This window comes from Antechinus flavipes, chromosome 2 (assembly GCF_016432865.1).
Source record: "Antechinus flavipes isolate AdamAnt ecotype Samford, QLD, Australia chromosome 2, AdamAnt_v2, whole genome shotgun sequence".
Taxonomy (NCBI): domain Eukaryota; kingdom Metazoa; phylum Chordata; class Mammalia; order Dasyuromorphia; family Dasyuridae; genus Antechinus; species Antechinus flavipes.
In genome coordinates this window covers 2,186,060-2,211,786 of record NC_067399.1, presented here as the reverse complement: position 1 = coordinate 2,211,786, position 25,727 = coordinate 2,186,060, and the positions used below count along the sequence as shown (strand labels likewise).

At 61.8% G+C, this 25,727-nt stretch overlaps 1 protein-coding gene across 1 annotated transcript in view; it reads left to right on the top strand.

The window, feature by feature from the left end:
- Nucleotides 1–1,021: 1,021 nt before the first annotated feature.
- Nucleotides 1,022–25,727, top strand: part of KLHL29 (kelch like family member 29) — a 161,630-nt gene continuing 136,924 nt past the window's right edge. Inside the window, exon 1 of the mRNA XM_051974077.1 lies at nucleotides 1,022–1,216. The gene's annotated coding sequence lies outside the window, so the exon portion shown is untranslated. The remainder of the gene's footprint in view (nucleotides 1,217–25,727) is intronic.

The window sequence follows — 25,727 nt, the reverse complement described above, 5'->3', positions numbered from 1 at the left end:
CATTGGAGTTCATGGGAGCTCAGTGCCCCCACCTGGCCATCCATAGGGCCAGGCAAAGGGCTCCAGGTCAGGAAGGAAGAGAAGGGGAGGAGGAAGGTGAGAAGGAGGAAGGAGAGAGGGAGGAGGAGGAGGAAGAGGGAAGAAGGGAGAGAAGGGAGAAGAAGAGGAAGAGGAGGAGGAGGGGAGGAGGTGGAAAAAGGGGGAGGAGGAGAAGGAGGAGGAGGAGCAAGAGGGGAGGAGGAGAAAAGGGGGAGGAGGAGGAGGAGGAGGAGCAGGAGGGGAGGAGGAGAAGGAAAAGAGGGGAGGAGGGGGGGAACAGAGGAGGGGGGGAGCAGGTGGGGGAGGCGCTGGCGACGGCGGTGACGGGGTTAGCCTTAGTGTGGGAGGGTAGGAGGAAGGGTGCGGGGGACGGGGAGAGGCTACCGGGCCGCGAATGGGGAGCCCTTGGCAAGCCATCCCGGCCGCCCCCGCCTCGCGCACAGTCCACGCACGGGGCTGGCTGCCTGCCGGCAGTGGGCCAGAGCCCCCACGGACAGACACCCAGCGGCAGCTCGGCGGTAGCTCCGAGCCAGGCCGGGGCAGGAGAGTCCCGCCGCGGCCCCGCCCCCTCCCCCTCCTCCTCGCCCCCTCCCCCACTCCTCCGCGGCCCCGCCCCGCGCGGCCCCCCCGGCGCCCCGGATTGGCCGGCCCCGCCCCCTCCCTCCCTCGCTCGCTCAGTCTTCGCCTCGGCAGCCGAAGCAGCCAGACAGGCGGGCGGCCGGTCCTCGGAGCGGAGGCACCAGCGGGAGGCATGGTCTCCGCGCCATCCCCGCCGCCGCCGCCGCCGCCTCCAGCCCGCAGCCTCGGCCGGCCCGAGCCGGAGCCCGCCACCCGCAGCTCCCGGAGCCCCAGTCCGGGCCCCGGCCGCGGCGGCGGCGGCTAAAGAGCGCCCGCCTCGGGGGAGCCGGGGTGGGGTGGGGGGGCGCCGGGGGCGAGATGGTGCGGCCGCTGCCCGGGCTGCCGCTGCCGCCGCCACCGCCCCGGTGACCCGCGCCCGGACTCTCCCCGCGCCAGCCCCGGGACGGCGGCAGAGCCTGTGCCGGGGCCCCCCGAGGGCGCCCCGAGCCCGAGCCGACCCGCCGGAGCGACCCCTGCGCCCCAGCCGGGCCGGGCCCCGGAGGAAGAGGAGGAGGAGGAGGACGAAGAGGAGCCGCCACCCCCAGAGGGAACCTTGCAGGTCAGTGGAGCCGGACCCTGGGCCCCCGCGCCCCCCCCACAAATCCACTCCAGGAGGGCGGTGGGGGGGGGGGGACCTGCGCCTGCGCTGCCTCCGCCACCACCGCCGCGGCTGCTGCTGATGATGGAAAAGGGGAGAAAAACTTCCTGCGTGTGTGTGTGTGTGTGTGTGTGTGTGTGTGTGTGTGTACACGCGCGCGCGCACAAGCGCGTGCTCGCTTGGGGCGGGAGTCCAGGCTGAGCCCCCCAACAGGCGTGAGTGTGTGTGCGCGCCCGAGTGCCGGTGTGTGTGTCTGTGTGTGTGTGTGTCCGTGCCCGCGTCCGCGCGTGTCTACGTGTGTGTGCGTGTGTGTGGCGGTAGGACCCTAGCCGGCTCCGGCAGCTGCTTCTCGTGGGCCCCTTTCCCCGCTCTAACTTTGGTGGCCTCTGAGCAGGAGCAGGCAGGGAGAGGGGCGCGGTGGGCTGAGTTTCCTTCTCGCCGCCGTCGCCACCCCCACGTCCACACACCTGATCGTGGCCCTGGGCCGGTTTGTTTATTCCTGGCAGCTCCGGTGGCTGGCTGTCTCTCGTGTGTGGGGCTGAGAGACCGGGATCTAGGCGCGGGCTGGGAGTGGGAGTGGAGAGGGGGGTCGGGCCGGGGGGAGGGTTAGGGGGGGTGCGGGCCGTGGCCGTGGCCGTGGCGCGGCCCGTGGGCTGGCCTGAAGTGGCAGCGGGCCCTGCCTCCCCGCCGCCTCCTCCTGATGGGACTGCCCGTGACCCTGCCTTCTCCCTCCCCCCCTTCCCCCTCCCCCCCGCTGTCTGAGGATGAAGTTATTCCCGGTTTCGTCCCCGGCGCCCCCTACCCCCACGCCATCGAAGGCTAAGGGGGCTTTCGGGGCGCTGGGGCTGCGGGCTGCGGGGCTCCGAGCTCCCGGCTTGGCGGCATCGGTCGCTGGGCAGGGCCTGCTCCTCCTCTGGGGCCTCCATCCCTCTCCGAGCGTATGCTGGGGGTGGGGGTGCCCTCCGTGGTGATCGCAGCCTCTGCTCTTGCCGTCAGCCACGTCCAGACACTGTTTTCCCGGCTGTCACTGTGGGGCTGAGGCAGGTAGCGAGCTTCTCGTCGGTCCCCCGGCCATCCCATCGGCCCCCTCTCCCCGAGCCCGCTGGAGATGCCCCCTTTCATCAGGGCTGCTGCATCCGTGCCTGCTGGGAGGCGCGCGCTTGCCCGCCGGCCCGGGCCGCCCGCTTCCCGGCCCCTGCCTGGGAGCAGCCGCGGCCACTGCGGGAGAGAGCCTGGGCCCATCGCAGGCGGCCGGCCGGGCGGCCAGGCCGGAGCTCCGGGCCGGGGAGCAGCCCCGCTTGGGCTCCGGCAGCTTCCCGGGGAGCCCCCACGGCCCGAACCTCTCAGACCCCAGCAACTGCTCCCTCCCTGGACTGCCAGGGCACCTCCGTGCCCTCTGGGAGCTCCCCGGGAGCTTTCCCGAGGCAGCAGCTGCCGCCGCCGCCTCTCGCTGCCGAATGCAGAGGCAGGCAGCCGCCTGCCGCTGGGCGGGCAGGGGAAGGCAAAGGAAGGGAAGGAAAGGCAGGGGAAGGCAAGGGAAGGGAAGGGAAGGCAAGGGAAGGGAAGGGAAGGCAAGGGAAGGAAAGGGAAGGGAAGGCAGAGGAAGGCAAGGGAAGGGAAGGCAAAGCAAGGGAAAGGAAGGGAAGGCAGGGGAAGGCAAGGGAAGGCAGGGGAAGGCAGGGGAAGGCAAGGGAAGGCAGGGGAAGGCAAGGGAAGGCAGGGGAAGGCAAGGGAAGGCAGGGGAAGGCAGGGGAAGGCAGGGGAAGGCAGGGGAAGGCAAGGGAAGGCAGGGGAAGGCAAGGGAAGGCAGGGGAAGGCAAGGGAAGGGAAGCTCGAGGGGGCTCTCCTGGCCAACAGACAGCACTCACCCACCCTCTGCCTCACCTCCACTCGGTTCCCTAGGAAAGCACTAGGCGCTGGGCTAGTTGCTTTGGGGGAAGAGATGGCTGCGAGATTGGGTCTGGGACCAGCTTCCTTTGCTCTCCCTCTCCCCTTTCCTACCTTCCCTCCTCCCACTCCCTGCATTGGCTCCCAGTGGGACGATTTCAAAGCCATTTCGCTAGTTCAGGGTGAAGGGCTGGGAACTGAGGGAGCTGGAGGTTGCTCAGTCCCGGGACAGGAAGCAGCAACCCCCATTGCCCCTCTCCTGGCCTTTGGGGCTCCAAACCACTCCCCTGGCCCAGGAATTGGGGGAGGGGTTCCTCCTGCAAATGTAGCCACCGAGCCATCTCCTGCACCTTCCTCTTGGCAGCTTAGTGGTCTGAGCATTTCCAGGGGCACAGATGCTCCTTCTTTCACCCGCCCTGTGGCCAAGGCTATGAGAGCTCACTTTAGGCCCAGCCGCCAGCCCCGGCCTCCCAGCCCATGGAGGGCCTTGTCCTCCACCGATCGGCAGAGCCTTCTAGGCCAGGGCAGAGCCTCCCAGGGCAGAGCCTTCTGGGCCAGGGCAGTAGCCGGGGTCCGGGCCCCTCCGGCTCCTGGCTGCGTGTGAGCGGGTCCGGTCGGCTCCGGGCAGGCGTGGGGGACTGTAAGCTCGGCCCGGGCAGAAGGCACCTGCCCCGGTGAAGGGCCCGGCTCTCATGGGAGAGGGAGCGGCAAGGCGGCTCCCCTACAAGTCAGGGAGGGCCAGTGTTTGGATGCTTCTGGAAAGTGGTTCCCAGGCTGCCATAGTAACCTACCTGGACGGATCCCGGGCACCTTTGCCTAAGCCTGCTCGGCCGCCAGGACGCCTGGCCCAGTGCTTTGGTTCTCTGGGGCAGCCACGCAGGACCCGGCGCCAACTTTCCTGTCCCCTCTCCCCAGCCACACACATACCTAGGGAGGGCCGCTTTTGCTGAAGTGAAACACCCCACAGTTGCCATGGTAACAAAGGAGCTTAAGGGTGACTGGTTTTCATCTGTATGCAATGGGGTGGGGGCTACCCTTTTTGTCACTTTTTAATTACGTCTCCCTTGGGGGGGGGGGGTTATGCTCCCGAGTGCTGCCACAGGAGCTCAGCAGATCTGGAAGGCTTTTGGAGGAGGTTTCCAGGAGCAGAGTGGGGGCTACCCTCTCCCCGACTCCCTTGTTAGCTCCCTCCCTCCCTCCATTGCTTGCTGGGGAGATTGGTTTCCCTGCTACGGTACTGTTGAAGGTACTTCCTCAGCCAGAAAACAAGTGGATGAAAACGGTTTGTTTTTCATACAGAAACCCATTCAATCAGCCTCCAGTGCACCCTCCCTTCCTCCCTCCCTCCCTCTCTCTTTCCCTCCCTCTTGCCCTCCCTTCCTCCCTTTTTCCCTCCCTTTTTCCCTCCTTCCCTCCCTGCTCCCTCCATCCCACCTTCCTCTGGAATTGAGAGTGCATTTGCACGAAGCTGCTGCCCAGAGCTTCCAGGGCTCCCGGGTTTGCTGGGCCTTCTGGGAGTCAGTGCAAAGAGCCATGTTGGGAGGGAGGGGGCAGTGACACCTTGATTATCAGCACCTGTCACTTTAAAGGGGACATAGCCTGAGCCTCTTCCGCCCCCTCCCCCCACTTCAGCACCTGGCTACGGGGCAGCTTTGCCATCTCCTCGGCTTACCTCATCCACGGATATTACCGGCATCCTCTGCAGCGTCCTGGCCCCCGGCTTTCCTCACTGGTGCGTCGGTCCTTCGCCGTGGACGCGGGGCTCTCCTGAAAGGCGTACGGATCTCCCTGGCCACGCTCCCCTCGGCCGGTCGGGAGTCTCGCTCGTGGCCGGGCGGGGGGCGGTGCTTCGCTCGGCAGTGTAGGGGGGCAGGAACCCTCCATCTCCTTGCAGCGGGCCAGCCGTCCAGCGTCCTCTGCTTCAGACGGCCTCGCGGAAGCCGGCAGGGCCGGCCGGGTTCAGAGGCCCAGTTCCATGGATGGCTGAGAGGGAGCATGCTGGGATGGCCAGATAAGCGATCCGGCTCCACGTTTCTCTTTCCCAGAGGGATCCCACTCTAGAACGTTCAAGAATGGGCTGGTTCGGCATACTCAGAGCCCAAGGCGAGAGGCCGCCGAGCCCCTAACCCAGTGAGGAGCATCCCCGAGACCGCGGCGTCCCTCACATGACCTTTGAACCTTACTTAGTCATGCTGAGCTTAGGGGGGCCCAGTTCTGTTTCCAGCGGTCAGTGCCTGTCAGCTAGTGGTTAGGGGCCGATAAAATTATCATTGTTGGGGGGGAGGATGGAGATGATTACTGTTCAAGATTGACAGTTCAAAGGGAGAAATGAGATCACCCCCAGCACTGTGCTCCTGGAATCGAAAGCCCAGAGTATTTATTAGGCACCTAGAGCCCCAGGCATCATTCTAGCTTCGTGCTAGAAAGCAGGACCCCAACGAGCAGACATGGTGCGAGAGGACGTGCAGGGCCAGGAAGCCCCCAAAGAGCAGCTGAGCGGGGATGCTCCCTTTGCCGAAAGAGGCCCAGTCGTGGCTAGTTGGCTGCAGGACAGAGAACCCAAGACTTGTAATGACGCTGGTGGCCTCGGGTGGCCCTGTTTTCACTTTGCTGGTTAAAAGCTTAAGGTCCCATCTCTGAGGGACTCCAGGAAAGGGGTTGGGGAGTGGGGTGCCACTGAGTGGGGGGCACTTAGGGGGAGAAGTGAAGGACGGCCAAGGAGAGACGTACTCCCGGACTGGAGGCTCTTGGTGCAGGAGGAACGCGACCCGCGGGCACCTCATCCCCTCCACCAGAGGCCCTGCAGCCTCCAAGACAAGCTCCCTGAGAACTGGCCGAGCACGGACCCCGTGGCTTCTGGAAGCGGGACCATGGCTCGGAGCCGGAAGGAATCTAGGCGGGCACCCAGGCCGAAGCCTACCCGAACAGGCCTCCGATGGCCGGGGGGCTCATCGGCATGGAGGCTTCTAGTGGCAGAGAGCTCAGTGCCTCCCCTGGGGCCTCAGAGTTAACCCGGAGTAACTGCATGGAATCTGCTGGGGCATTTTTTAAATTTCTGGAAAACCAAAATATCCTCGTGGTCCTGGTCCTCTGCCAACAATGGCAGGGCTGGACTGGATGGGCTCTGGGCTCCTCGGAGCTCTGGGCTGAGGGCTCTAGCCCTGAGGGCTCTAGCTCTGAGGGTTCTAACCCCGAGGGCTCTAGCTCTGAGGGTTCTAGCCCTGAGGGCTCTACCCTTGAGGGTTCTAACTCTGATGACTCTAGCTCTGAGGGTTCTAACTCTGATGGCTCTAATTCTAAGGGCCCTAGCTCTGAGGGTTCTAACTCTGAGGGTTCTATCCCTGAGGGCTCTAACCCTGAGGGTTCTAACTCTGATGGCTCTAGCCCTGAGGGTTCTAGCCCTCAGGGCTCTAGCTCTGAGAGTTCTAGCACTGGGAGCCTTTGAACTGAGTAAAGTTGGCCGGTGCTATGAGAGAGGACACCCCAAAGAACAAGTCCGAGCTCAAGGAAGGGGAAGTTGCTGTGGGATGTGGGGAAGAGAAGCCTTTCCCCTGCCGTAAGAGCAGAAAATCTCCCTGCAGAACCAGACAGTGGCTGGGCTCTAGTCGGCAGCAGGGAGCACTCCCTCTCCCCCCCCCCCCCAAGCTCGTCGGGAGGCTGCATGGAGGAAGGCAGCTGCCGAGGACTGATGGAAACGGAGAGCAGCGAGCACCTTGGAGGGGGTGCCCGGGCTTCCTCCAACTCCGCCGCTCGCGATTCCAGCTGCACAAGGCTCGGGCTTCCCGGATCTTTGACTCGCCCAGGAAGTGTTTTGCCAATTCTAACAGCAACATATTGTGTGAAAATATTCCATTTGTGGTGCTCGCCAAAAGCACAATCAGATGAAAACTGCGTCAGGCGTGTGCACACGTGTGTGTGCGTGTACAGCCCCTACCGTGCTCCTCAGCCTGCCTCCGTGGGACCGTTTCCGTGGGACCCCCCCCAAAACCTGAGTGCATGCAGGCCCCTGATGGGGGGAGCCGTGCCCGACCCCGACCGCTTCCCCTCTCCTGGAGCGGGACTCCCCGCGGCCGACCCCGGGAGCTGCCGGGCTCTGGGCTTGCTCATCAGGCCCTGAAGTGGCTGCTCAGAGAAGTGTCCCCGCTTCAAAAAGAACGGCCCATGTCTTAGAGCTTGTCTGGCCTGATCATTGAGATCCCAGGGGGCAGATGATTCTCCCTGTATAGTCCCCCCCCCACCAGGAAGCATCAGAGATCACAAGGACCTCGATCATAGTTAGGACTGACATTTCCAGGCTCCCCAGAGGAAGCGAGGACCCGCACCCCCGGGATCCCAGAGGAAGCAAGGACCCGCACCCCCGGGATCCCCCAAGGAAGGCGAGGACCCGCACCCCCGGGATCCCAGAGGAAGCGAGGACCCACACCCCCGGGATCCCAGAGGAAGGCGAGGACCCGCACCCCCGGGATCCCCCAAGGAAGGCGAGGACCCGCACCCCCGGGATCCCAGAGGAAGCGAGGACCCGCACCCCCGGGATCCCAGAGGAAGGCGAGGACCCGCACCCCTGGGATCCCAGAGGAAGGCGAGGACCCGCACCCCCGGGATCCCAGAGGAAGGCGAGGACCCGCACCCCCGGGATCCCAGAGGAAGTGAGGACCCGGGGGTGATCCCAGAGGAAGGTGAGGACCCGCACCCCCGGGATCCCAGAGGAAGGCGAGGACCCACACCCCCGGGATCCCAGAGGAAGGCGAGGACCTGCATCTCCTAGAACCTCCAAAAGGAAGCTGTGCTAGGATCACCCAGTGCCTGAGGCAGGACTGACTCCAGCTTGGCTTAGGGCTCCCAAGACCTCTGCACTCCTTGTGCAGAGAGGCCCAGAGAGGGCCAGGGCTGTGCCCACGGCTGCCCATCAAGTCAATGCTGGGCAGGCCCTCTGACCAGAGGGCTGCTGTTGCTCAGATGCATGGGTTGATGTCAAAGGCCTTCCAGGCTCGGGGTTTTTTCTGTCACACACGAGCCAGGCGTGTCGCCACAGCCCGCTCCTGGGGGTTAACCGCAGGCCTTGCCCTCCTGGAGGAGGGCTCGCGGGGACCTGCCCTCCTCTCGGTCCTGCCCCTCCTGCTGTGGCGAAGCCGGGTTCCTGCCCGTGGGCGTGCCGGCCTTCTGCACCTCTCTCACCCGAGGAGTGGCCTTCCGGAGACCTTGATTCTTGCAGCGTCAGAGAAATGGGTGCATCCGCCCGTCTCCCCTCCCTCCCCTCCCCCTGGTGTACACACAGCTGCACACACTGTCCCAGCTCCAGCAGCGCAGTCACAGAGCCCGGGCCTCGGATCCCCCAGACTCCTCCGGGCCGGGGCTCCCCCTGGCGTGACTCTGGCCGGCCCGGGCGCAGCCTCTGCTTCTCTGAGCCCAACCTTTCTCCCTGCCTCCTGATGGGTTTGGGAGGAGCAAGGATGAGGCGAGCGGGTGGGAGAATGTGTGAGAGAGAGAAGGCTCCCACTCACGTGAGTGCACAGTGCTGCCCTCTGGCGGCCCCACATCCGTGGCCGTGGCTGGAGCCCTGGGACTCCCTCTGCCTGCCCAGGGTTCCGCCTTCCTGCATCCGGGTGTCCAATGCGGGCTGGGGCAGCCCCAAAGTGGGGGGGGGGGGCATCCAAGCCCCCACTGCTGATTGGCCTCATGAGGAAAAGCTCAGAGGCTCCGGGAAGCCCATTTGTTCCCGAGGCTGTCGGGGCTCTGTGTGTCTGGGAGAACCAGGAGCCGGAGGCCCTGGCGGGAGGGGACCCCCAGTTCTACTCGGCACCCCGAGATGCTCCCAGCTCCCACCTGGAACTAGATCTGAAGGAACAAGAGAACGGCCCCTCACTGACGACGAGGTAAACGGGATTCTGGGAGCCGAGGCTCCAAGCTGGACGGGACCTCAGGCTTCCCCCGGGCACGGAGGCCGCTCCGCAGGCCCAGAGCTCCAGCCCCCCGGGCCGGCGACCCGAGGACCCACACGGCACAAAGGAGCATGGGAATCTCGCTGAAATTGCGAGCTGCAGACACTCTGCACTGAGGACTGGGAGCCTTCCTGAAGTAGGAAAATGGGGTAATGAGTTACCCATCAGTGGGGGCATTCAAGCAGAGACTCGGTAATAAGCAAGCACTTATTGACAGAGGGAACGCTTGTGTGCGTAATGGGCTGGACGGAGGGTCTCGGAGGAATCTTCTAGTGCTGAGATTCTAGGCCACGGCTCCCACAAGCCTCTGTTTGCACAAAGAAAGAAGTGCTGGGAATGGGGCAGGGAGGATGCTGCTCCCAGAGGTGCTTCCCAGGGCCCGGGGGCTCAGGCCCGTGCACATGCATTCTGTTCCCTCATCCTCCATGTCAGTGTGTTCTGGGCCTTGAGTGCAGGGGTCCCAGGGTCTCAGAGCTAGGGGGGCTGTGCTGCCATCCACCCTGGACTTGAACCCCTCTTCCTGTCTGCGGCCCTGCTAGCAGCTGGTCACTTGGCTTGTTCCTTCTCAATGGGCAATCTGGAGGCCTGGGCACGAACCTGCGGGCATAGCATGCATGTGTCTCCAAGGACAAATCCAGGAGTAGCAGTTTGGGGGGAGGATCTGGGCCTTAGCTCCGGGTGGTGAATGGGCTGGGGGGGGGGGTCAGGCAGGTGGGCCAGGGGCAGCTGGGCCCAAGTCCCGACTTCACCCTCTAAGAATTCCCACCCTCCCCTCAGATGGAGGGCATGGAACAAGAGCCTCCTTTCAGGGAGCCCCGAGGCTCTGGAGCTGCGTCATAGGCAGGGCTGCGGGGGTTGAGGGGCTAGGAGAAGGTACTTGCTGCATCGGGAAGGCAGGAAATGGAGTTTTTGCCAAAGCCGCTTTTTCTTGCCACGGTAAAGCTGGTGCCCGGCTCCAGGATCTAATTTCCAGAAACATTCAGGGTCCCCGGGACACAGCCCCGGAACGTCAGAGGCAGGACCCGGGCAGGCTCGGGATGGGAAGGAGGCCGGGGCCGGGGGCCGCTCTTAGGAGCTGGGCGAGGGAAGGAGGAAGAACCAGCTCACCCCGAGCATTTATTAAGCACCTCCGATGATCCAGGGGCTTGCCGCGTGCCAAGGATGCCGAGAGACAGCCGCAGGCCCCTGGGAGCTGGTGTTCTAGAGGGAAATAATATTTGCACACATTAAGGCTCAAAACTGAGCCTTTGGGGACTCCCTGTGTTAAAATCCCAAGTAAAGACACTTGTTAGAGGTGAGGAGGAGGAGCCACAAGTAGCCGGGTGGGCCGGGACCCCAGGGAGCCCCCGGGAGCATCTGCAGTTCGACAGACGTTGAACTGGCGCGAATTTGGTGACTCTCAAGAAGGATGAGACGAGCTGAGTCCCACCGGAGCCTCAGACCCCGATTTTCAAAAGAATAAGGTGGGGAGACGTAGGGCTAGATGGGGCTGAGGAGAAAAGCGGGGGGTCTGAGTGGGCCAAAAGCTGCGCAAGAGTCAGTTGTGCCCAGAGCAGCCGAGAGGCAGTGAGCTCTCCAAGCAAAGGGGTCCCGTGCAGGCGCAGTCCTGCAGGAGGAGGGGCTCGTTCTTCGGCTCTGTCTGCCCATCAGACCCGATCTGGGCCCACTTTATCCCACCCCGAGCTTGTGGGACCCGCTGTTTGCATGTGCCCCCGAGTGAGCTTCTTGAGCGCAGAGGCTGGTTCTTGCTGTGTTTGTGCCGCCCCCCCCCAGCACAGTGCCTCGCACTCCGTCAGGTCCGACTCTTGATGACTCATGTGGGCTTTTCTTGGCAAAGATCCTCGAATAGTTCCTTCTCCAGTTCATCTTACAGATGAGGAAACTGAGGCAGAGTCCAGTGCCTTGCCCAGGGTCACACAGCTGATGAGTATCTGAAGTCTGCCTGACTCCAGGCCTGGTGCTCTAGGCCCCAGCTCCCACAAGCCTCTATTTACAAAAAGAAAGAAGTGCTGGGGATGAGGCAGGGAGGATGCTGCTCCCTGAAGTGCTTCCCAAGGCCTGGGGACTCAGGCCTGTGCATGTGCATTCTGCTCCCTCATCCTCCATGTCAGCATGTGCTGGGCTTTCCCAGGGTCTCAGAGCAAGGGGGGTTGTGCTGCCATCCACCCTGGACTTGAACCCCTCTTCCTGTCTGCGGCCCTGCTAGCAGCTGGTCACTTGGCTTGTTCCTTCTCAATGGGCAATCTGGAGGCCTGGGCACGAACCTGCGGGCATAGCATGCATGTGTCTCCAAGGACAAATCCAGGAGTAGCAGTTTGGGGGGAGGATCTGGGCCTTAGCTCCGGGGTGGTGAATGGGCTGGGGGGGGGGGTCAGGCAGGTGGGCCAGGGGCAGCTGGGCCCAAGTCCCGACTTCACCCTCTAAGAATTCCCACCCTCCCCTCAGATGGAGGGCATGGAACAAGAGCCTCCTTTCAGGGAGCCCCGAGGCTCTGGAGCTGCGTCATAGGCAGGGCTGCGGGGGTTGAGGGGCTAGGAGAAGGTACTTGCTGCATCGGGAAGGCAGGAAATGGAGTTTTTGCCAAAGCCGCTTTTTCTTGCCACGGTAAAGCTGGTGCCCGGCTCCAGGATCTAATTTCCAGAAACATTCAGGGTCCCGGGACACAGCCCCGGAACGTCAGAGGCAGGACCCGGGCAGGCTCGGGATGGGAAGGAGGCCGGGGCCGGGGGCCGCTCTTAGGAGCTGGGCGAGGGAAGGAGGAAGAACCAGCTCACCCCGAGCATTTATTAAGCACCTCCGATGATCCAGGGGCTTGCCGCGTGCCAAGGATGCCGAGAGACAGCCGCAGGCCCCTGGGAGCTGGTGTTCTAGAGGGAAATAATATTTGCACACATTAAGGCTCAAAACTGAGCCTTTGGGGACTCCCTGTGTTAAAATCCCAAGTAAAGACACTTGTTAGAGGTGAGGAGGAGGAGCCACAAGTAGCGGGTGGGCCAGGACCCCAGGGAGCCCCCGGGAGCATCTGCAGTTCGACAGACGTTGAACTGGCGCGAATTTGGTGACTCTCAAGAAGGATGAGACGAGCTGAGTCCCACCGGAGCCTCAGACCCCGATTTTCAAAAGAATAAGGTGGAGAGATGTAGGGCTAGATGGGGCTGAGGAGAAAAGCGGGGGGTCTGAGTGGGCCAAAAGCTGCGCAAGAGTCAGTTGTGCCCAGAGCAGCCGAGAGGCAGTGAGCTCTCCAAGCAAAGGGGTCCCGTGCAGGCGCAGTCCTGCAGGAGGAAGGGCCCGTTCTTCGGCTCTGTCTGCCCATCAGACCCGATCTGGGCCCACTTTATCCCACCCCAAGCTTGTGGGACCCGCTGTTTGCATGTGCCCCCGAGTGAGCTTCTTGAGCACAGAGGCTGGTTCTTGCTGTGTTTGTGCCCCCCCCCCCAGCACAGTGCCTCGCACTCCGTCAGGTCCGACTCTTGATGACTCATGTGGGCTTTTCTTGGCAAAGATCCTCGAATAGTTCCTTCTCCAGTTCATCTTACAGATGAGGAAACTGAGGCAGAGTCCAGTGCCTTGCCCAGGGTCACACAGCTGATGAGTATCTGAAGTCTGCCTGACTCCAGGCCTGGTGCTCTAGGCCCCAGCTCCCACAAGCCTCTATTTACAAAAAGAAAGAAGTGCTGGGGATGAGGCAGGGAGGATGCTGCTCCCTGAAGTGCTTCCCAAGGCCTGGGGACTCAGGCCTGTGCATGTGCATCCTGCTCCCTCATCCCCCACATCAGCGTGTGCTGGGCCTTGAGCCCAGGGGTCCCGGGATCTTGAAGCAGGGAGGGGGCTGTGCGGCTCCCTCATCCCCCACGTCAGCATGTGCTGGGCCATGAACCCAGGGGTCCCGGGATCTCGGAGCAGGGAGGGGGCTGTGCGGCTCCCTCATCCCCCATGTCAGCGTGTGCTGGGCCTTGAGCCCAGGGGTCCCGGGATCTCGGAGCGGGGGCGGGGGGGAGACTGTGCGGCTCCCTCATCCCCCACGTCAGCGGGTGCTGGGCCATGAACCCAGGGGTCCCGGGATCTCGGAGCGGGGGCTGGGGGGGGGGGCTGTGCTGCTCCCTGTAGTTTAAGTTTAATCTTTCTTAGGAATATTTTCTCCAGCACTTAAGTCACGGTGACCAGCAGAACAAGGCGACTTCTGATTTGTAGCATTTGCTGATTTGAAGGATAAATGTTTCCCCTGAACATTTAACCACCGGCTTGCTGGCCGGCTTGAGCCGGCACGCCCAGCGTTCTCTGACTTAGAACTGAGCTGCTCCCCAAATCCCCAAGTGTTTCCTGCAGCAGAGCTAGGGGCAGACACAGAGCTCCCAGCCCGGGAGACGGGCTCTCTGCCCTCTGGGGCTTCGCGGGTGGGAGACAGGGCTCCGTGTGAAACACTTAGGACGGTGTGGGTGACCCATGACTCGACCTCGCAGCCTGGCGTCCTGACACGAATCTGCACATGGTCAGACACGCGCCAGGCCGGGCCGGGCGCTGCCCCCTGGAGCTGGCAGCAGGAGGGAGGCTTCCTGTGGGAGAACGCCTCGAAGGAGGCGCGTATTGGGGAGCAGGAAAGGGGAGTGGTTGGTCTACTTTTGATTCATTCAGCATGTATTAAGCACCTACTTCGTGCGCAAGGGCCTGACTGAGTGTAGCTAAAAGGCGGGCTCTGGACTTCGGGGAGCTCCGGGGGCTGGCCGGGCGGGACACGAGAAGCCACCACAACCCTGGTGCTGGGTAAGTGCATCGGAAAAGGGAGCAGCCACGGGAAGTTTGTGGGCTCCCGTGCCCCGGCAGCCCGGGCCCGCGCCTCAAACTGGCAGCTTCGGACCTGGCGGATAACCTCGGCTGTCGGAGTCTTTACTTATGATTGTTTCAAGAGACGGGCTGGAGAACAGCAAGTTTTCTGCTTGTTTCCCATGGAAAATGTGGTAAACAATCTGATTGGCTTGTCGTTGATCCGTTAGCCAGGCCGGGGAACCTTCCGGCTTCCCGGAGCCCCCCAAGATCTGGGCTGCGAGAAAGGCCTTTGGGAAGGGAGGTAAGGGCTGGAGTGAGAGCTCCTGGTGGGGGACGGGGAACCTGTTGGGCCTTCGTATCCCCAGTGTCTGGAACGTAGCGGGGGCTTCATCGGGACTCGGGGGGTTGGATTTCTTAGCTGGAGAGAGAAATGGACTTGGAGACTGTGCCCGGGCGGAGCCCTGGGAGGTCTCCCCGGTACCCTGAGGCAGGGCCAGATTCTGGGGGCCAGGAGAGGCCTGTTTGGGGGTTAGGATTCTCCCCTGCTTGGGATTTTCATCAACCCCGCTCCTGTTCTTGAAAGGAGACTTAGAGGCTTCCTGGGGGAAGAAGAGAAACTTTGTGTCTCCTTGGAGTCAGGGTTGCAGTGATACATTGAAGGTTGCAGAGGATCCATGGAAGGTTGCAGAGGATACATTGAAGATTACAGGGAATACATTGAAGGTTGTGGGGATACATTGTATCTTTTTTTTTAAATTTAATTTTATTTAATAATAACTTTGTATTGACAGAATCCATGCCAGGATAATTTTTACACAACATTATCCCTTGCAATCACTTATGTTTCGTTTTTTCCCCTCCCTCCCTCCTCCCCCCCCCCCAAGATGGCAAGCAGTCCTATATATGTTAAATATGTTGCAGTATGGGATACATTGTATCTTGAGGAGAAGGAAACAGTAGTGAAAGGGAGGCTACCCGAGGTCCTGACTGTGGCGGGGATGAATCGAGCTTTGTCAATCAATACACGCTTACTAAGGGCCTACTGTGCTAAGTGCTAGAGGTACAAAAAGAGACAGGAGACAGACCCTGGCCCTCAAGGAGCTTACATTAATGCAAACAAACATACAAACCAAACTAGATACGGGATAAATAAGACATAATTAATAGTGGAATGGGCACCAAAACTCACAGAGCGCCAGGTTCATCTTTCTGAGTTCAAATCTGGCCTCAGACACGGACTAGCTGTGTGATCCTGGGCAAGTCATTTTATCCTTCTTGCCTCAGTTTCTTCATCTGTAAAATGAGCTGGAGAAGGCCAGCCCCTGGAGGATCTTTGCCAAGAAAACCCCGGATGAGGTCAGGAGGAGTTGGACGTGACTGAGAAATGTCAGAACTGAGCGACAAAAATAAGTTAGCAGAGGGAAGATGCTGAAAATAAGGAGTTGGGGGAGGCTATGGAAGGTTGGAGCCTGGGGGGGGGGAGGGAGACTGTGCGGCTCCCTCATCCCCCACGTCAGCGTATGCTGGGCCTTGAACCCAGGGGTCCCGGGATCTCGGAGCAGGGAGGGGGCTGTGCGGCTCCCTCATCCCCCACGTCAGCGTGTGCTGGGCCATGAACCCAGGGGTCCCGGGATCTTGGAGCGGGGGGGGGGAGGGAGACTGTGCGGCTCCCTCATCCCCCACGTCAGCGTATGCTGGGCCTTGAGCCCAGGGGTCCCGGGATCTCGGAGCAGGGAGGGGGCTGTGCGGCTCCCTCATCCCCCACGTCAGCGTGTGCTGGGCCTTGAGCCCAGGGGTCCCGGGATCTCGGAGCAGGGAGGGGGCTGTGCGGCTCCCTCATCCCCCACGTCAGCGTGTGCTGGGCCTTGAGCCCAGGGGTCCCGGGATCTCGGAGCAGGGAGGGGGCTGTGCGGCTCCCTCATCCCCCACGTCAGCGTGTGCTGGGCCATGAACCCAGGGGTCCCGGGATCTTGGAGCGGGGGGGGGGGGGAGGGAGACTGTGCGGCTCCCTCATCCCCCACGTCAGCGTATGCTGGGCCTTGAGCCCAGGGGTCCCGGGATCTCGGAGCAGGGAGGGGACTGTGCGGCTCCCTCATCCCCCACGTCAGCGTGTGCTGGGCCATGAACCCAGGGGTCCCGGGATCTCGGAGCGGGGGGGGGGGGAGGGAGACTGTGCGGCTCCCTCATCCCCCACATCAGCGTGTGCTGGGCCTTGAGCCCAGGGGTCCCGGGATCTCGGAGCGGGGGCTGGGGGGGGGGGGGCTGTGCTGCTCCCTGTAGTTTAAGTTTAATCTTTCTTAGGAATATTTTCTCCAGCACTTAAGTCACGGTGACCAGCAGAACAAGGCGACTTCTGATTTGTAGCATTTGCTGATTTGAAGGATAAATGTTTCCCCTGAACATTTAACCACCGGCTTGCTGGCCGGCTTGAGCCGGCACGCCCAGCGTTCTCTGACTTAGAACTGAGCTGCTCCCCAAATCCCCAAGTGTTTCCTGCAGCAGAGCTAGGGGCAGACACAGAGCTCCCAGCCCGGGAGACGGGCTCTCTGCCCTCTGGGGCTTCGCGGGTGGGAGACAGGGCTCCGTGTGAAACACTTAGGACGGTGTGGGTGACCCATGACTCGACCTCGCAGCCTGGCGTCCTGACACGAATCTGCACATGGTCAGACACGCGGCCAGGCCGGGCCGGGCGCTGCCCCCCTGGAGCTGGCAGCAGGAGGGAGGCTTCCTGTGGGAGAACGCCTCGAAGGAGGCGCGTATTGGGGAGCAGGAAAGGGGAGTGGTTGGTCTACTTTTGATTCATTCAGCATGTATTAAGCACCTACTTCGTGCGCAGAGGGCCTGACTGAGTGTAGCTAAAAGGCGGGCTCTGGACTTCGGGGAGCTCCGGGGGCTGGCCGGGCGGGACACGAGAAGCCACCACAGCCCTGGTGCTGGGTAAGTGCATCGGAAAAGGGAGCAGCCACGGGAAGTTTGTGGGCTCCCGTGCCCCGGCAGCCCGGGCCCACGCCTCAAACTGGCAGCTTTGGACCTGGCGGATAACCTCGGCTGTCGGAGTCTTTACTTATGATTGTTTCAAGAGACGGGCTGGAGAACAGCAAGTGTTCTGCTTGTTTCCCATGGAAAATGTGGTAAACAATCTGATTGGCTTGTCGTTGATCCATTAGCCAGGCCGGGGAACCCTCCGGCTTCCCGGAGCCCCCCAAGATCTGGGCTGCGAGAAAGGCCTTTGGGAAGGGAGGTAAGGGCTGGAGTGAGAGCTCCTGGTGGGGGACGGGAAACCTGTTGGGCCTTCGTATCCCCAGTGTCTGGAACGTAGCGGGGGCTTCATCGGGACTCGGGGGGTTGGATTTCTTAGCTGGAGAGAGAAATGGACTTGGAGACTGTGCCCGGGCGGAGCCCTGGGAGGTCTCCCCGGTACCCTGAGGCAGGGCCAGATTCTGGGGGCCAGGAGAGGCCTGTTTGGGGGTTAGGATTCTCCCCTGCTTGGGATTTTCATCAACCCCGCTCCTGTTCTTGAAAGGGGACTTAGAGGCTTCCTGGGGGAGGAAGAGAAACTTTGTGTCTCCTTGGAGTCAGGGTTGCAGTGATACATTGAAGGTTGCAGAGGATCCATGGAAGGTTGCAGAGGATACATTGAAGATTACAGGGAATACATTGAAGGTTGTGGGGATACATTGTATCTTTTTTTTTTTAATTTAATTTTATTTAATAATAACTTTGTATTGACAGAATCCATGCCAGGATAATTTTTACACAACATTATCCCTTGCAATCACTTATGTTTCGTTTTTTCCCCTCCCTCCCTCCTCCCCCCCCCCAAGATGGCAAGCAGTCCTATATATGTTAAATATGTTGCAGTATGGGATACATTGTATCTTGAGGAGAAGGAAACAGTAGTGAAAGGGAGGCTACCCGAGGTCCTGACTGTGGGGGGGATGAATCCGAGCTTTGTCAATCAATACACGCTTACTAAGGGCCTACTGTGCTAAGTGCTAGAGGTACAAAAAGAGACAGGAGACAGGCCCTGGCCCTCAAGGAGCTTACATTAATGCAAACAAACATACAAACCAAACTAGATATGGGATAAATAAGACATAATTAATAGTGGAATAGGCACCAGAACTCACAGAGCGCCAGGTTCATCTTTCTGAGTTCAAATCTGGCCTCAGACACGGACTAGCTGTGTGATCCTGGGCAAGTCATTTTACCCTTCTTGCCTCAGTTTCTTCATCTGTAAAATGAGCTGGAGAAGGCCAGCCCCTGGAGGATCTTTGCCAAGAAAACCCCGGATGAGGTCAGGAGGAGTTGGACGTGACTGAGAAATGTCGGAACTGAGCGACAAAAATAAGTTAGCAGAGGGAAGATGCTGAAAATAAGGAGTTGGGGGAGGCTATGGAAGGTTGGAGCCTGGGGGGGGGGGACTCCTCAGGAAGAACTTAAGTGATTCCTTCCTTTGTGACCCTGCTAGGGTTAGAAATCAATCCCACCAGGAGACAGAAAAGTATAAACAGTCTTTGCCGTCCTGGAGTTTGCATTCTAATGAGGGACATTCCACAGAGGTCAGTGGGGGTCAATTGAGAAAGTTACCAAGAAGGGAGAGAGCTCCTAGTCAACAAACTGGCAGAGATCCCGGCAGAGACTCCGGCAGAGACCCCAGCAGAGACCCCGGCAGAGCCCTGGCAGAGACCCTGGCAGAGCTCCGGCAGAGTCCCCGGCAGAGACCCCAGCAGAGACCCCGGCAGAGCCCTGGCAGAGACCCCGGCAGAGCTCCGGCAGAGTCCCCGGCAGAGACCCCGGCAGAGACCCCAGCAGAGACCCCGGCAGAGCCCTGGCAGAGACCCCGGCAGAGACCCCGGCAGAGCTCCGGCAGAGTCCCCGGCAGAGACCCCGGCAGAGACCCTGGCAGAGACCCCGGCAGAGCCCTGGCAGAGACCCCGGCAGAGCTCCGGCAGAGTCCCCGGCAGAGACCCTGGCAGAGACCCGGCAGAGCTCCGGCAGAGACCCGGCAGAGCCCTGGCAGAGACCCCGGCAGAGCTCCAGCAGAGACCCCAGCAGAGACCCGGCAGAGCCCTGGCAGAGACCCAGGCAGAGCTTGTGCTTCCTGGTTCAGAAGGTTCGGGATGAAGGAAAGGGGGGTCTGTGAGGTGGTGGGGGGTGGGGCTTTCCCTATATGGGGATCTGGGAGGGGAGAGTTAGCCAGAGTCTGCCCGTGGTCCAGATCTCTCTAGAGCGCTGGGCAATCGCAGGAGACGGCCTGACAGGAGGCACCAGAAAGGGAGGCTGGGAGGAGGAGGCGCCTTCCTTGGAAATAGTTGAATGGGATACAAGAATGTCTCAACAGGCTCGGATTTGCTGGAGCAAAGGAAGTCAATTGTTAGTTGTGCTTCAGAACATCCCAGGCCAAGCCCGCGGGAGTCAGTCCTGATTTCCCAAGGGGCGGGGGGCGGCCTGCGCACGTGGGCTCACGGCCGCTCGTGTCACCCTCACAGTCATCGGCGTCACCCTCACAGTCATCAGCAGACCTTCCGAGTCTAGAGCTAGCCCTCTCTCCTGGGTGATAATGGCCCTGCGGTGGAGCCGGGGGCGGGGGCTCGGGACCTGTGACCTGCCCCAGCTAGCTGGCCTGCCCTTGCACTCAGGCAGAATTTCCCCTGAGTCACTTCTGGCACTGATCCTCACCTAGCCAAAGGCCTCTCGTTGCTCCTGCAGCCTCACGGGGCTCAGAAGGACCAGCCTCCTTAGCTTGGCATTCGAGGCCCCATCTTAAATAACTCTAAAGGTAGTTTAACCGTGGCCTCAGACTGTGGCTATTCTGGCGCCGGTGCTCTCCTGACTGAAAGCCCCTCCCCCCTTTGTCACCACCATAGAGGACTGCTCGCTGTTCGTGCCTCGAGTTAGCCCTTGTGGTCAGAGGCCTTAGGGATGCTCCAGGGGCTTCCTTCCTCAAAATTCCCTCCACAGTAGTACCGCGGTGACGTTCTTTGGCTTGAATGTGTCTACTTTCGTCCACCTCATCCGGGCCCCTGGGCCCCTCCGTGGAGCTGAGGGCCCGTTCTCCACTAGATCCCGTCTTGCTGTTTCTGGCATTCCCCTGCCCCTCCTCAACCCTCTCAGATCTTTTCCTCTTGGATCTTTCTAAGGGAGCCCCCCCCACATGCCATCTGTGATTGGGCCATTGATTGTTTGAACCCAAGTCCAGGCCTTAACATTAGTGCAGATTTCCTGGCATTCTCCCCCACACCCTCGTCCCTTCTGCTCCCGGGTTCAGAGATCTCGCTTCCTTCGGGACCAGCTGTGGCTCTCCCTGCTCCAGGAGACCCGGAATGGGCCAGGAGTAGGGCAGCGGGCTGGAGCTCGGGAGCTTGCTCCTCCTCCCCAATCTTGGTTGTACTTCCCTGCCCTCCTCGAGAGAGCGGAGGCTTCCCGTGGGTGCGGCTGCTTCACTTTTGTCTTAGGATGGCCAGAGCCTGGCCCGGCTTGTGGGCGATGCCTTTGTGTGTCCGGAGGCGCCCCAGGGGCTCCCGTGGGCAGCGGTGACCCAGCCGAGGGTTACACGGGTGAAAGGTGTCTCCACAGCGGGCTTCGGACATAGAGATGGAACCGAGAGGGCTCGTGCCGAGGGGCGGGGCCTGGGATGCGGGCTCTTCTTCGCCAGGGGCTGGGCCCACGAGTACACTCCGCCTCCCTTCCCCCCTTGAGCAAGCCCCCAGAGTGCCTCCGATTCCCGAAGGGAGGGGCCCTCAAAGGTGTCTTTGCCAGAGCTGATATCTTTCTGCGTGAGGTCTTCCCCCGGGCCCCCCTACCCCGCCCGCCCTCATCGGCCGCTCCCCGCCGTAGCTGTCCTTCAGGGCACGGTGCCCAGTCTGCCTTCCAGCCCAGAGCCTCAGCATCTCCCCCCCGCAGTGGGCCTCGCGCTCCTCTGACACTTAGAGCTTCCTCGTGTTTGTGCTGGGCTGCCCTATGGGTAGGAGACTTGTCTCCCCCCGTTTGTGAGCTCCCAGAGGCCGGGACTCGTGTCTCCTCTTCGGCCCCTGCATCCCCTGACCCTCAGTGCTCGGTCCGGGATCTGCTGCCAAGTGCTAAATGTGGGTGGAACTCTGGGGGCTTCCACAGACGGGCTGGGGTGACCAGTGGCTCCCTCGGCTCACCGGCTGTGGGCCAATGGAGGTGGGACTCCTCCGGCTGAATCCTGAACCGGTTATAAGAGCGATCCCGAGCCGGAGCTGAGGAGCTTGGCTACAGCTCCCTGGTGGCCGGGATTCGAACCTTAAGTCACTTGGGAATATCTCTGGGACTTTCAAAGCCAGACGAGGGGGAGGGCGAGGGGGTGGCGAGCTGAGCTGCCGAGAGTCACCTCCCCCACTTCTCCCCGGGCCTCTCTGAGGCCTGCGGCTCCTCTGTGGCCCCACAGCCCTGCCCATCGTGACCGGCCGCGTCTGACTTCTCGCCTCCCTTCCAGTCCTCGGGCTGGCTCCTGCCCTGGAAAGCTGAAGAAAAGGATCGTTCTGCAGGGGGAGCTCAGAACCCTATGGCCTCTGGCACTGGTGGCTCAGGCCCGGACTACCTGGGGCTCCGACACTGGCACTGGTGGCTCAGGCCTGGGCAACCTGGGACTCCAGCACTGGCGCTGGTGGCTCAGGCCCGGACTACCTGGGACTCCAGCACTGGCGCTGGTGGCTTAGGCCTGGGCTACCTGGGACTCCAGCACTGGTGCTGGTGGCTCAGGCCCGGACTACCTGGGACTCCAGCACTGGCGCTGGCGGGCTCAGGCCTGGGCTACCTGGGCCTGCCAGCCTGAAGAGAACCAAGCTGGAAAAGCAGCCAGCCCAGCCCCTTGGCTTGTTCTTGAGAACGGACTGGGCTTTGTCCGGCTGAGCGGGCGCCCGGTGGGGCCTCCTCATGGTCTGGAAAGGGTTTGGAGGGATCTCTCTGAAAAAGCTTCCTGGCCACCCTGAAGCAGGCCAGCCTGCAGCATCTGCTGGAGAGCTGCCCCTCCCCTAAGCTGCCTTCCCGCCCCACGCGGCCCCTGCTGGCGGGGACTGGGGGGTGGGAAGAGAACCCAAAGATCTGCCGGCCTGGGGCTGGGTCAGAAAGCAGCTTCCCAAGAGTGTTCTTGGCTTCTGCCCCTGCTTTCTGTTTCTGCCCCTGCCCCCTCTGCCTGTGCCCTTTCTCCCTGCCCCTGCCCCTGCCCTTCCCTCTGCCCCTGCCCCTCCCTCTACCCCTGCCCCTCCTGCCTCTCCCTCTGCTGCTCACCACGTTGACATCATCACACCCTTGACCTCCCCCCACCCCCCAGGGGCCACTGGGACCTGGGAAATCCCCCTGCCTGGGATCCCGGCCCCTGCAGTTTTGCATTAAAAGCAGAGATAATAAACGGCCCCTCAGACAATGGGCTGTCTGTCTGCAGCCCCCCCTCCCACTGGGGCGCTGCTGGGAGCTGGTGCTGGCAGAAGTCCCGCCGAGGACCGCAGCCCTTCCTGCTCCTTTTCCTCTTCTCCTCCCCCTCTGCCCGGCGCTCGTGGCCCCCACGACCCCCCCATGTCCACCGGGAGGCAGGCTGTGTGGACGCGGGGCCGGCCCTTACCCTAAGGCTTCACTGGGGCCTGGATGCAGGGGAGAGGCTGAGAGGGGGCCCTCGGAGGCTGGGCCAGATAGAGGCTTGTCACCTGTCTGGGCCTCCCAGTGCTTGGCGCGGGTCTGCTTCGGAGCCGAGCTATGGAGCTGAAGGGGGACGGCTTGGGGCACGTGCGAGTGAGCGCACACATGTGTACACACACACATACGCACACATACACACACACACACACACACCCAGAGCAGTTCCAAGGAAGCCTTGTCTCCCCGGGCCTGAGGATAGCCCTTCTCCCCGTCTGCCTCCCTCCCTCCCTCCCGCCCACCTCCCCAGCCCGGCCAGAGTGTCCATGGGACAGAGGGTTCCCCTTTCACGAGGCTCGCGGGTAAATCTCGAGGAGCCACTCAAGAGCCTGAGGCCGGGGAGGCTGGACTCCCACCCAAAAGAGGGCCTTTCTCAGTCACTGCTGGGAGAGAGAAAAAGGAAGTTTGCTGGTATAAGGTGCCCCCTAGAGTGCAGAGGGGAGAGAGCCGGGTGGTCTCCCCAGGCTGGGCCAGGTCTCTGAGGCTCGGGGCCGCCCCTCCCCCCGGTGGCCAGCAGCACTGGCCGGCGACTCGGCCTCGGGCCCACTGTGGTCTGCCTCTGGTTTAACGCCCTGCCCGCAGAATGCCTCAGAAACCAAAGGAATTCTTGGCTGGAGCCTCCCCGGGCCCTCCCCACTGGCGCCCTGAGGCAGCCGCCCCGGCCGTCGGCCCTGCCACCCGGGAGCTCCCAGGCGGCATGGGAACACAGCTCCGAGGGAGCTCCGGCACAGGTTTCTCCTCCTGTCCTGCATCTCCTGGTGAGGGGGCAGACGTACCCCTAGGGCACCTCAAGACACCCCCCCAAGGGCTGTTGTAGCCACAGCCACTGCTTCTGGGGGAGGGGGGATGGCGATGGCTGGCATGGGTGGTGGCTGGCCTGGGCATCTGTCTGCCGGTCAGCCTGGTGTGAGTGAGACGAGAGACCCGGACCGGCCGCCGGGGCGACACAGAATGGGGCCGTTCGCATCACGCCCACCTGTCAGGGACGCCCAGTGCCTCATCTGGGACAGCGGGCCGGGGCTCTCCTTCCTTCTAGTCCCGGGACCCCCAAGCAGTGGCTTTGCAGCCCTTGGCACCCTCCTTTCCAACAAGCACTTTCAGTCCTGCTCCCCGTCGCCTCTTCTGCCGGGCAGGGGCGGAACACGCTTTTCTCCGCTTTGGCCCGTGTTCCCAAGAGGCCCGAGGGAACGGTGCCGAGTCTGCCGGAGAGATTTGGGGAAGGGGGAGAGGAGGGACGGTGGGAGGTTGGAGGGTGGGGCGTCCTGGGGTCAGTTCTGCTTGACAATCTATTCCTACACTGTACCCAAGGCGTGTGCAGACCCTCTGAGCCAGCCGTCCCACTGCGCCGTGTCCCAAAGAGATCCTAAAGTGGGGAAAGGGACCCATGTGTGCAAAATGTTTATGGCAGCCCTTTTTGTAGTGGCCAGAAACTGGAAACTGAGGGACTGCCCATCAGCTGGGGAATGGCTGAGTAAGTTATGGAATATGGATGCTATGGAATATCATGGTTCTACAAGAAACAATCAGGAGAATGATTTTGGAGAGGCCTGGGGAGACTGACAGGAACCGATGCTGAGGGAAGGGGCAGAGCCAGGGGATCATGGCACATGGCAACAGCAAGATTAGGTGATGGTGCTCTCTGATGGCCCTGGCTCTTCTCACCAAGGAGCTGGTTCAGAACCATTCTGGTAGTCCTGTGCTGGAGATAGCCACACACCTCTGGGGAGGGCCACATGCCCTTAGAGAGCTGTGTGCCCCCAGAGAGAGCTGTGTGCCCCTGGAGAGAGCCACATGCCCCCAGAGAGAGCCACGTGCCCCCAGAGAGAGCTGTGTGCCCCTGGAGACAGCCACGTGCCCCTAGAGACAGTCATGTGCCCCCGGAGAGAGCCATGTGCCCCCAGAGAGAGCCACATGCCCCTGGAGAGCACGCTGTAGGGACTGAGGGTGTCCCACAGCACAGCATTCCCGCTCTTCGTGTTGGTGTTTTGTTGCTTGGGTTTTCTCGTCTTGTGTTTTCTCTCTTTCCCCTTTGATCCGATTTTTCTCGGGCCGCGTGCCGAATATGGGAATATGGTCTGAGCTGCCCATGTTTAACCTGTCCTGGATGACTCACTGTCGGGGCGGGGGGAGAGAAATATTTGGAACCCAAGATTTGCGAGGGCGACTGTTGAAAACGATCTCTGCGTGTAGCTGGAAAAACGGAGGCCGTTAAAAATAGAATCTCAGAAAGTCTGGCCGTCCCTGCTCGCCGCCTCGTTTCTGGCCGTCCCCAAATTCCCAAGCTGGGGGAGAGCTCCGAGGTGCCGAGACCGACCTCGACCTGAGCTGTACCTGGAAATGAAGAGCCCCGATGGAGCTCAGACCGGACGCCAGAAACGAGGCGCCCCAGTAACGAGCTACCCCGATGGATCTTGGGCCAGACCCAGAAATGAGGCTCCCAGTGCAGCTTGGGCCAGACAGTCGCCTTCACCCAGCTGGAGGCCCGGGATAACATGATTTTGCCAGAGGGTGGCTAAGGAGGGCCTCGGTAATGGCCTTCCAAGGGCCCTCAGGTGGGGGCCGCTGAAGACCTGTTCTTTGTCCTCAGGGCCACCAACACTCCAAAGTGAGGGCTCAGGAGGAGGGAAAGCATTCTGTGTTGTGGGGGGAGGGGGCTCTCCGCTTCCCAGAGGGCCGGGCCCAGAGGCATCCTCCAAAGCTGGGGCAGGAACCACCCAGCCGATGCCAGTGGGGGACAGAGGGACGGGTACCCGAGCCAACAGAGCCCCCTTTCTCCTTTGGGGGCCCCTCATGGCCCCTCCATCCCATTCCGGATCCCGGCCCTGCCAAGGGGTGGCCACTGAAAACCTGGGCAAACTTCTTGCTCTGGGCCTAGCAGGCTGTGCGACCGCACACAGTAAACGCCTCATAAATGCTGCCTCAGCCCTGCAGGATGGAGAAGGGGCTCTCTGTCCTCTCAGCCCTGTGTGTGTGGAGCACAGAAACAGACCGGGGGGGTCAGTCCAGTCATCCCACTTTACTGAGGAGGGCACTGAATTCAGGGGGCAGAGGTTGGCTTAGAGTCACATGACTCAGAAGTGATTCAGGGCCCCTTTGGGGGCGAGGCCGGGCCTGTGGGCAGGCTGGACCTTTGGGCCTCTGGGCTGGCCACTGAGCACCATGTGGGGTTCCTCTAGGGGCAGGCTGGGCCTTTGGACCTTTGGGCCTCTGTGCTGTCCACTGGG